Consider the following 12744-nt stretch of genomic DNA (forward strand, 5'->3'; position numbering starts at 1 on the left):
TAGCATGTGGCAATAAAAATTTGATGTCGTTACGGAAAATGTTGAAGAGTATTCGAGGATTTCTGGGCAGTTTTGGAAACACGAAAGCTTGAAAGCGAACTGCATGGACTCAACGGACCCAATGGAGACCGCGCCGGGGAAACTAATTGTAGGATTGCGGACGGAGGGTTAAAAACTTGTTACCCGGTTCTCGGGCAAGAGAATACCAAAATTCCAACATGGCGGCGCTCGGAGAATGGTCGCATGGAGACGTCTAGGACATTACGCGCCGGACGGAATCGTAAAGGGTTGATTTTAGTGGCGCGACGTTCCCTCCGTTCCGGAATGCAACGGTCCAACGGTGCAACGGGATGGAAGGAAGAGGACGGAGAGGCTGAAGAGGAGGACGAAGAGGACGAAGAAGGTATCGGCCGCCGTGGTTTTCAAGACGTCCTGCCTTGAACCTCTCCTCGGGCCCGCGGGCCTCGGGATTAGAAGAGGGAACGCGGGCCCGCCGCGCGTAATTCTTTAATTGCACCGGCTAATTGGCTCTGAGTGGCGCCACGGTGCCACGGGACATCGCCGATGACAATTATTCCGCGATAGGGGGACCGGCCGTAAATTGCCACGGCATTTTTATCGTTCCTTTAACCGGCCGTTTCCCCGGTTCGCTGTCGGCCCGTGTTTCTTGCGTCTCCGGAGCGTGTCTGACGAGAGACCGGTCGCGGCTGGAGAGAACCGCTCTAACCGCGTGTAATTTATTGTTCTTCGGAGACGGGACGAATTTACTAATTGAAATTAAAGCGGGGCCCCGGTGCCCGGCGAACCGCGCGAGATCGACTCGGGCCTGACTCGGGCCCCGAACATCGCCGGCTTTTTCTGCGACGGTATGCCGAGAGAACCTTATTCCTGCTCTATTCTGGCCCCTGGTCGTGCGAATAATAATCACGTTAACGATCGCGCGTACAACTCGACGGAGTGACGCAATGGTTTCGACCTGTTTATCTAGAACGGGTTTGTTGTTATTAAATCATAGCCGCAGGAAAAAGCACGGTTCTAAACGGTCTCCGTTTCCTGTTTTGCACGAGCCTCGAGGAAATCGAGTTAAATGGATAAATATCTTAGGGGTACCAAGAGCTTTGACGCTTAAATTAAAAATATTTCAAAAAGTGGAGTTCATCGACTTGGCCTGTGAACGGCTCAATTGTAGATGGAACACTCTCCTAACGTCACTGTTTGAGGGTCGGGACATCTTAAAAGTGTGCTTGTGATTCTCTAACGAACTTAACTAATGATAATGATGCATTAGATTATGGTGCCAGTAGGAGATTATGATCCTGACTAAATAAAAAAACTAGTGAGAACATATTGAACCTTTCTCTTTTCTAAATACATTCTAACACGAATATACGAAAACCGACTCGAAAAGAATGATTGATAGTACTAGGTCTCAGGAAGCTACAGTGACTAATGTTCGATCAAGTTTTTCGGAAAACCACAGACACTTGTTCCGAACATAATAATCTCGATTAACCCCTTGCACTACTATTTATTTTGTGATTATAATGATTAGAAATTCTTCATCGTTCAGAATTTCATAGAAAAAAGAAAGATAGTTTATATTTATTATATGCCTATGTTTTCTCCAAGGGATATATAATATCAACTACAACAAAATAGAATTTTATTTCGGTTTAAAGAAAATTAATGACATACACATTTATTAGACTCTGTTCAGAATCTTCATCACGAGACTGATGATTCATCAGGGGGTTAAGTCGAAGCAACGTTATGAACATATCAGAGGTTTTTCTGTTGATCGTTCTTCCACTTTAAATGTCGCATACCCAATTTGTCATAAAAGCATAAAATCCGTAGTCAAGCCTATTCGATCAATTGTTCAAAAAGCTCGAAGCATTCGTAGCTACATAATGCGAGTTACAGCATCGAAAATTGCACGAATTCCATCGAAAGCTGCATAGTCTCGCAAAAAAGAAAAATCATCGTATACAGTTTCATGAAAGAGCATTTATCAGACTCGGGTCGCGGATGCAGTAAATATCTCGCGCGTCGGTAAGCGATCCGTCCGAAGACAGTCTCTCTAGTTTCATCGGCGGGGTTATAGTCTTCGGTGGTTGTCTGACAAAAGATCGGCCGTGGAATATCCATAATGACAAACCGTCCCTCGCGCACGATCGGTTCAGGGCCGTGGCCAATGTTATAAATGCATCGGAAAGTCGATCGTGGAAGAGGGGCGGAGGGAGGGAACGATGCCGGGAGAGACCGGTCGAAGTCGAAGTCGAAGGATCTATCGATAGCCGATATCCCGGCTGTGGTTTCGTAGACGCGACCGCCTCGGCAAGATCGATTTGTGTCGAGACAGTTCGAGAACGCGAGATGGATGGGCCGGTGCACGAAATCTATTAGTCATCACCCACACGGTGTGTATCGTTTTCTCCTTCTCTTCGTCCCGACCTCCCCCCTCGGACTTCTCTCTTCGTCCTCCACCTATCGTGTCTCCCTTCTCTCGCCGATGGTGCAGACAGGTACGTCCGATCGCGGCGTCGTTGCGGCCGGCCAATCGCGACGCGCGTCTCTATGCACCGTGGAATGTTAATGCGTTCATAGACGAGGCGCGTGGGCCGCATCCTGAAACAAATGGTACCCGCCGTTGCGTTTCCGTGCAACGACGGTGCGTCGACTCGCGAAATTGGACTAGTGGTAAAAATTACACCGATGGATGCAACATTTCGCGCATTCGAATGCGCGATATTTTGCCGAATTAACTTATTTCTTAAATAAATACTGAAAATAAAAGTTTCTAATATAAAAGGTATTGTGAAAGATATTTATAAAATTGTACAATTAGAATTTGTACCTTTCGTATCAGGGACTATTAAAACTGAAATATAAAAATTATTAGAATTTTCTTTATGCTATAAGAATTAGAAATATGCAATTTGATGTGAAATGTAATACGAATTTATAGATTTCTAGTTTTTTTAGAAATTAATTTAATTCATATATGGCGATATTTTGCGGTGAACCACTTCTGAGGATTCAACCCACCGGGTTCACTGCGCTCCGCTTCACTCAAAAACTGGAGGATCCACATAGGATCTACGCTATCTTCTTGGTGTCGATGATCACAGGTTTTAGCAACGTGACGTCTACTAGACAGAATGTTAACCCTTAGCACTCGAATGGCGACTGTAAGGCGTCACTAAAACCTGCTGTATCATTATTGAAAATATTGTTTACATTATTAACACTAAACCTACCACGGTCAAAATAACCGGTTTTGTATTTCACAATTATTGAAATTATAAAAACGTTTTCATAGGGAATTACTGAATTGATTTCTTTATTTAAGCACAAAACCGTACAAAGTTTAGGTAAATTCAATCTTCTCTCTTCTACAAGACGTTTCACTTTTATATGTTTTGTGCTTGGTAGGTCTACTGTTAAATTTGTATTCAATAAATTACTAAACATTTCAGTATTGTACGAGTAAACTGCACCATTTTCGTACGTACAACATGAAAACAAAAATATATACAAGGGAAATATTGTAGGACGGAAGAAATGTTTCGTTTTCTTTCATTTCAACTCTAAAATAGCTTCAAGTGCAAGGGGATAATACATTAATGGACGATGCGCGAGGGCTGTGAAATAAATGGTCCCCGCTAATGCGTTTCCGGCGAAATTGGACGGGTATTAAAAATGGGGCCGACAGAAGAGATCTCGCAAACAAATTTTCAAGGGAGAAATTGCAAAATCCAATAATGAGTGAACGCATAGACCGCATAGTTCTCGATACAGAAGAAACCCGCGCGGACTATAAACAAGGCCAGGATAAATTGCGAACGCAGAGGATAACGAAGCAAGGTTTCCACGCGGCTCGGGACGCGGCCATCGGAGCTCATGGTCGGTGCGAAGGGATTATCCGCGCACCCCCGGCTTCCCGAGATGGATGCGTAGCGTCATTGAACGTGTCGGCGAGCAGAGATTGCACGTAGCGAAAGAAACGACTCGAAATGAGCCAGTTAGCCGGCTAGATTGCGTCGGATGTTCCGGGAACGAGCTTCGAACCGGCGAGAGAGCAACGAGGGGGTTTCGCTTCTCTGCTCCTCACTCTCGTCGGGAGTTGCTCACTTCCCGCCACTCGGGAGCACTTCAAGTGCCATTCACTCAATTCATTTTCATCTCCGATTCGCCGTCCGCCCTGCCTCCTCTGTTCTCTCATTAGCAGTCTTTCCGGTGGCCCCGAGGCTACGAACGCGACGAGATTCTTCCTAAGAAAATTAGCCCTCGTTTCCGTCCTTCGCCCGGAACGGTGATCCATTCGATCCTCCCTTAATGGACGCCGCGGAGACACGCCGAATGGACGCGCCAAACGATGTGCCCGATGTTCTTCGTGGTCCGAGCAATGCCGAGGAAAACTCGATTAAAAGAAGCCTCTCCAAACATTCTCTTCTTTATGTGGACACCGAATCGATTTTGCCCATTCTACTCGTATACGAAGTTTCTCCGACACTTTTATTTGCATTTGAGAATTGTTACACGTCCGTACATTGCTTCTCTCTTTTCACTAGACTGCGGATTTCATGCATTTATGAGAAAAATGAGTGAGCGCAATTTAGAGCAGTGGACATATTCAAAATATTTCAGCGTATTGGTTTTAGCTGAATAAAATAATTAAAAGAAGAAAGAAATTTTTATTTCGCTCCTGCGTCTCGCAATCAATGTAAATATTTTTTATATTGCATAGAGATCCGCAGGCTACTTTTCACTTATGAGAAAAATGGGTGAGCACAATTTAAAGCAGTGGAGACATATTCAAAAGATTTAAGGGCACCGGCGTATTAGTTTTAGCTGAATAAAATAATTAGAAGAAGAAAGAAATTTTTATTTCGCTCCTGCGTCTTGCAATCAATGTAAATATTTTTTATATACTACTTTTCACTTACCTTCGTAAGTCTCTTTTAACACTAAACCCACCGATCCTTAATCGTAACTAATACTTGTTGTCTTATAGAAATGACGAGATTGACGACTCATTATAATACATATACCTATTTAGTAGAGAAATAAATAAATCTTTTTACTATAAATAGATCCTAAATTGTTTTAATATAAATAAACCCTAAATCTTTTTAATGCATCTATTATGATGCATTTTTCCTGTTCTACTCGTACATCTTCTCTATGGAGGATTTCAACGATTCTACGGCAATTTGCGAACCGCGCCGACGAAAAGCGACGGTCGGTTTCCTAAATTGGCCGGTCCTAATCCTCTTGATTGGTAATTGCGGCCCGTCGAAGATGCGCTCGACCATGTTCGTTATTATGCAAGTTAGGAAAGGCCGCAGACAATTCAGATTGTTCCTGCGGCGACGTGTCCTCTTTGCCAGTAGGACGTGTACGCAGCCTTAATGCTTCTGAGCTGATTGAGTGCACTCTTCTTTGTTGTACCAATCGACCCAATATCTCTCGTTCTTGATTCGCCAGACACAAAGGATCGCCAACGATACGGGATCACAGACGGACACGGCCGGACGTTTTATTAAAAATCATCGAGTCATTGTGCATCGTTCGCCGGGCCTGTCGCGGTATCGTGTAACAATGCCAATCTCGAGACGATTAAATTCCACTTGGCCTTGCAAACAATTAAATTCCACGGAACACCGCCTCGAATCGCCGAGGAAATTTTCCTTCGACGAACCGCGCGATAATTATTCTCAAAGCGAAACAATGATAGCCCTTCGACCCTCGGAAGATGGACGCTTCTTGAGAATTTCGTGGCGGCTTGGCTAGATACTTTCAAATCTTTACTTATCAATTTTATTTTACACATTTTTTATCGGACTTAGAAAATGACTAGAAAATTAGAATTTAGATGCAACGTTTTGAACTCTGTGTCAAAGTGGACCCATACCCCGCCATTCGGAGATTATGATGGAATTATTATATAAATAAAATAAGTAGAACGCAGTGAATTCGTCTCAAAGAAATTCAAGAGGTCTCCAAAGGTTTCTAAATCAATTTTAGAAAAAATACCAGCGTTTAGAAAATAATTACAGGATTGGTAGTCTTAATACTGGTGAACAACGTCTAGGAGGAAAATTAGCATTTAGCAAAAATTAAATACACAGAGCCCTGTAATTTTTAAATGGATCCAGGTTCCAAAAAAATTCCAGCTCTCCAGGGGACGTGGAATAAATTCCAGAATTTTATCATAGCACTATCCCAGTGCCAAATAAAATGTTTACAAGCAGAAACCACAAGATTCTCTATAAAAATTAAATACACAGCAACGTGACACTCGAAGGGACCAAATTCGTAACGAAAAACATTTCCAGCGGTTCCCAAATAAATTGCAGAAAATGGGGCCACTCCCGATCGAGGGAGAAGAAAAGGGTCGGGGCAGATTTGAGGTCGTTCGACGGCGATTATGGGTTTTACGGGCCGCGGACAGAGGAGGCGAACGTGATTTGCATAATTAAGTTAATTACGGGTGGAGGAGTTTTCGGGGCGACTGTCACCGCGGCAGATGATCGGGGAACGAGCTATCTGGCATCTTCGGTCGTAATGAGCGTTCGGTTACAAGATCAGCCCTGTTGTCTCTGCGAGAGATCTCGACAAGAGGAAACAAGCCTGCCGACGAGGACGACAGGGGCGTGCACGAGGTGGCCCGACGTGACCAAGACGTCGAAGACGAGCGTGGGGCGTGGCGGCCGACGATGAGTTACGGTGCACCCTTTTGTCTTAGCTCGACCCGGACCACCGATCCCGGTAATTACGATAGTTTCCATTTCTTTTCCAACCCCGTGGTCCGGGGGCTCGTGTTAGAATCCGGGCCCCTCGACGGGGCGCTGACCCGTGCCCCACCCCCTCCACGCGCGCTCGCTTTTTATCAATAATTAATAAACCACGTTGCATATGGAAATCCTCGGACCCGGCTCTCGACAACCTCTCCGAATATTTTTTCTGTTTATTTTCACCCGGGTCCTCCATCCTTCACGATTTCCCAGAAACGTTATTATTTCATTTCCATGGGGGTGAGCTAATCGGAGAATCTACCAGCCGAAGAGGAAAAACACGAAATACGAGGAGGGAAAACGTATGGCTACACCTACGCCGTCCAAGGGATGCACGGGGGAAGTTGCATCTGCCGCTCACTAGGGGGTGCACCATCATTTTTTAGGGGTAAGTCGCCTAACGAATCGGTTTTGTTCGCGACCCGGACAAACATCGGATAAAGATAAAGCGGAGCCCGTCATCGAACCACCCCCGTTCCTCGCATTTACCTGCATTGTGCCTGCGAGAATTATTAATACAGTTGTTAATCGATCTGGCGGGCGCTTGATTAGAATTTATTGGCGCAGCTGCATCTTCCAATTACTCGGCCGTTCGTCTTGCGTTTGTTTTTCTGTGGGGGTGGATGTCAACCGAGTAGTAAAAGAATTGAGAAATTATTAGTTTTAGGGGATGAGGGTTCCAATGATACAGATCGTTTCTGATAACGGCAACAATTGGCTCCATAGCGTTGCAGATATTGAAATGTAATAAAGGGTGAATTTTAACCCTTATCTCAACAACCAAAATGTTGAATTGTTATTCAACGATGTTACACTTCACAGTTTCAGTGCATATTTTTATGCCTCAAATTTAAATTAGTCTGTGATCATCCGAGAGCATAAAAATCTAGAATAATGTTGCTATGAAAGTGAAAAATAAAATTGAAACAGGGTACCTAGGCACCCAGTTATTAAGTAAGGGTTAAGAAAGCTTCATGCGACAACTACTGCACCAGAACACCAAAATGTCCTACACTAATGTAACCCTCCTAAATTCTATAAATTCTAATAAAATAAATTTAGTCAAACATGCCACAATAAAAATTCCTTTCTAAAACCAGTTAAAATGCTTAAAACAAGGAACCAGTCTTGCTTGGTTCCTTATTTTATTAGCGGTCAGAAACAACCGGCAATCGAGAGTACAAATTTCCAGTAAATTGTGCTCACCGGAAGGGTGACTTGAAAAATTTGAAATTGCACAGGGCTCGAGAGTTTTCCTACAGAGTTTCTCGCAGCGTCATAATAGAATGGTAATAAAATATTTACGACGAGATAGACCCGTCCGGCGGACTCGCGCAGGAAATAACGAACCGGAGGGGTTAATGCCGGGGTTAATTCCAATGGGCCGAGTTGAGAGGCCACGAATTGATTTCGCAGCGACAAGTTGTCGAGGGCGTTTTGATACCCTGGGCCGGCTAATGCGCCGTAAAACGTCCGGGCGAGTGACAACACGCGCCGTCGAGCTGCAGTTGTAAATTCCTCTCGTAAAATTATGCCGCGCGACGTGCTGAACTATAAATATTAATGCTTCCCAAAAACGGTTTTCCTCTCTGCCCCTTCGTTCTTCTTTCTCTCTCTCTCTCTCTCTCTCTCTCTCTCTCTCTCTCTCTCTCTCTCTCTCTCTCTCTCCCTCTCCCCGGTCCACCACCCTCCGCCACGGAGAACGCGAGTCGTAAATCAAGCCGCTAGAAGGAGGTTGTCAGCGAAAAATACGGCGGATAAAGGCGGCTGGGGGTAAGAGTTTGTTTTAGATGCCAGAACCCCTTTCGCGTCCCGAGAAACATTGCTCTCGGCTGCGGCGACTTCCTTCGAACGCTCGAGGATCGATGGCCTGACCCCCACCCTCACCCCCTGCACTTCCACCCCCGCAGTTCTTCCTCACGATTCCCCGAAGTATTCCGAAATTATTTTAATAAATACTACGGACTCAAATTGTTCTTATCAGAGTTTCCTATAAGATATATAGTAGGGTAGGCAGTGCTGGATTAACACCTTCAGAAGCCCTAAGCATTTAATAGATATTGAGGCCCCCTTATACAAGATCTCTTCGACGCAATGTAGGGTGTAGTTGTACGATTTCTCAGGTATTTTCGACGATTTGATTGAAAAGTGTTTTTAGCACTAAACCCATCACTGTCAAAATGAAAGGTTTAGTCATCCAATATAATTGCAATATAATTTTAGCGTGGAATTTTATTGCGTTTTATAGAAAATTTACTTAACTTCCCATTAACACTAAACCCAACACGGTAAAAGTGACCGGTTTTATATTTTACGATTATTGAAACTGTAAAAATTCATTTACGGAAAATAGTGGAACAAATTTCCTTGTCCAAGTATTTATTACATTGAAAATTACGAACAATCTTAATGAATTTAGGGCTGCCATTTCTACAAGGCAATATTTACCAGATATTGTTAACGCTTGGTAGGTATATTGTTAAAAGAAATTAGAGTATTGCTCGCTCTCTACTGACTTTCTTCGTTTCACTATCACACATGCAAATGAACACTTAGTGATATTATTACTATGTAAAAGATGTAAAATTCAGAGAATTTGTATGGTGCCCCACCCCCCTCTTCTGATGCCCTAAGCACGTGCTTACTTTGCTAATTGGTTAATCCAGCACAAGGGGTAGTTCTGAAAATAATATAGAGTAGCACTCAACTTATCCAAAAATATTAAACACTAGGTCTTAGGTTTAGGTCTTTCAGGAATTTTCTATAATATAAAATTTACTCTGAGAGGGTGTGTTTGACTGTAAAATAATATTATTATTGTAAAAGAAAGCAAGCACACCTTATTGTTGAACGACCACGATGAATCTAGTCTCAACTGGAGTACAATTTACAGATATCAATAACTGAAAGTAAAATTGAGAACGTACAAATGTAATACAAATTAATAAATAATTTCAAGCGAGAGCTTTGAAATCACCGAATAAAAGAAGACTAGTGTAAGGGAACCAATTACTGCGGGGGTACCAATTACTATGCGTATATTAATTATACTTCTTTTTAGAGGATAATGAATATTAAAGAAGAGATATTAAATTTTTTCTTTTTTATTCATTATGCTTTAAAAATAAGTGTAATTAATATAGGCACAGTAATTGGTACCCCGACAGTAATGGGGTCCCTGAAAGTAGCTCTGACAAATATTAGGTTTGCGAAATAAAAATATTAAAAATGGCCCCAATAAAAAGTGCGCCGTGTACACGTATTAAAAATCGATGTTCCCCACAAAATGTGTTTTCTATCAACCTCGGAATGATGAGGTTGATCTAGGGGTGAGATAAGAGGAGGGTGAGGCGGCAAAATACAGAAAAATCGCGCAGGAACGAATCATCGGACATTTATCGAGGCGTTCACGGCCGAATGTCGACAAATGTTCGAGCAAAGGCCCAATTTCTCTTCTGCGTTCCTGGAAAATGAGAGGAGATATTTCATTGTTCCTGACACGTAGTTCAGGCCGCCATGCTTATTCTATCCTGTCCTGACCCATGGGACGACTATGGGGCGCGACGGCCGACAGCCAGAGACGAAGAGGAAAATAAATAAATTTTATTATCATATTCCGTAGATTTTTCATTTTCCACGGGGGACCGCTCATCGTGTTTAAAGGGCCCCGGACATGGACAGTCTCCGATATTTCCGTCGGCGATCGTCCTTACAGATACCCATCGGCCATTATCTCGGCTTGCATCGCTCGTCGAAATCTTATCTTTTAGCCACCTCGAGCCGCCCACTAACTTTGTCATCTGAGCGCTGCGCTACCCTTTGATCCTCGCTGCCATCTTGCTAGCGACCTGACTTTTCGAGTTACGTATTTATCATTGTGCGCTAGGACTCTTCCCGAATAGCTTGGAAATATTCAACAGAAGCTTAACAATTTTTACATTGATTTTAAACCAGTTAAGGCAAAACTAAATAGTTTTAATTAAATAGTTCCTGAAACCTCAATTAAATTGTAAGACAAGGAGTTCATAAAATATCATTATGACAGGTATAGATTATGCTCTTTTTGATCAAATGACTCCAGTTGCAGCATTACTGTCCCAAAGATTGCGAATTCGCGAAAAATACGAACATTTACCGGTTTTACTGTTTATTTTGCGCATCATTTCGCTTGGGAGTGTTTTGCACCTGCGGTAAACCAGGTACAGGGCGACACGATGGCAGAATGCTGAAGAAGTCGCCACGAGTGGAGCCGGGCCGTGGCTATTGAGACCGGCCGACAGAGATCGTCATGTCCCTAATGACTCCGAGACAAGATCTAGGATTCGGATCGGTTCCAGTGTCTTTCCATCTAACCGCGGGATCTACAAACTTTTGCGTGTCGGCCCCCCTTTGGTCCCGGAGGCCGCTTCTCCGTGGAAACGGATCGTAACAAGGCTTTAGTGGCCCGTAAATTCCGTCGACATTTCCAATTATGTGGGTTTTCGCGCAGGGACACCGGCGCAGCGGCGGCGGGCCACCGGTTACTCGTGTTTTCGTGTGTTCACGCACCGGAACAGACAACCGCCTAACTCCCACCCTTGTTTTACGAGCTCGAACTGCCTTTCTTTCGGCCGACAACTACGATCTGCCGGCGATCTGGTCCGCTTTCGAACCAGCAGGACGCGATCTTGTTTACAGTATAACGCGATCGAAAAACCATTTAACGCTATTTCTACCGAAACTGCCGGAAGACGTCTTTCAAATTTATAAATAAACATTTATCAGGCTGCGAACACGGTGGTACACTGATCAAGAACAGAACAAATTTCAACAACTTCAACAAATTTTTTAAGAACCAAGACTCCGTAGATTCGCGATAAGGTAGAGTAACCACGTTACCGACAAAAATAGCCGAAAAATGGTATTACGTGCCTCACCTTTTCGTCCTTATATGAGAATATTTTTCGCTGGGAAAGAGCTCGTTCGAAAGAGGAAGGTTCAATCTAGCGCGCGCTGGTCACGAGCTGACGAGATTATGCAGATATTTGGTAATAGAAGCGTTAGAAGTAGGTCAAAAATTGACGATGCGCGTGCCTTGGAATCCAAGCATTTTTATGCTATTGGATGAGTTTTCTGGATGAAATCGAGAGTAGCGCGCGGTAGAAAATATCTCCGGCTACAAATTGAGCTATATTTTGTCTTGATTCTCTGCGAAATAAAGCCAAAAACTTGAAGCACGTTTCTGGCGTCGGAATTCATGATGTCGATTATACAGAGCAAAAAGTGTGACAAGTTTAGTCACGGACTTAGGACCCGTCGGATGAAGACCAAGACGAATCTTAATTCTGTGTCTGAAGGCTATGAACGGAAATTATACAGCAGTTGCTGACTTGCTGAGTCTGCAAAAGTCACGTGACTACCCTTGGCTCTTAACCACTGGTTCATACTTAATGGTTCTTATGGTTCTTATATTAATATTTCCCTTTGGTTTGCAATTACCTTGCACTCGAAACTACTTTAAGTCGAAAACATTTCTACCTACCTAGATAATTTTCTTTCATTTTATGCATACGTAACTGATGCAAAAAATATGGTTACTGGAATTCTTGCTGGTTCTTACTTAATGGTTCTTATGGTTCTTATATTAATATTTCCTCTTGGTATGCAATTACTTCATCCTTTGCACTCGAAACTACTTTAACTCGAAAACATTTCTACCTACCTAGATAATTTTCTCTCATTTTATGCATGCAAAACTGATGCAGAAAATATTTTGCTATAGTAATTTTGTGTGGCGCTTCAGAGTCGCCACTCGAGTCGGGTTAATACAGACAGAATTCTAAACTTATACATGTAGTAACTACCATTTTTAAAGAAGCTGATCGACCATAATTTTATTCCCTACATTTACATGCAGTTTTACATTGAAAAACTAGATGAGCGAATATTTTGTATATCCAGGTAC

This window comes from Halictus rubicundus, chromosome 2 (assembly GCF_050948215.1).
Source record: "Halictus rubicundus isolate RS-2024b chromosome 2, iyHalRubi1_principal, whole genome shotgun sequence".
NCBI lineage: Eukaryota > Metazoa > Arthropoda > Insecta > Hymenoptera > Halictidae > Halictus > Halictus rubicundus.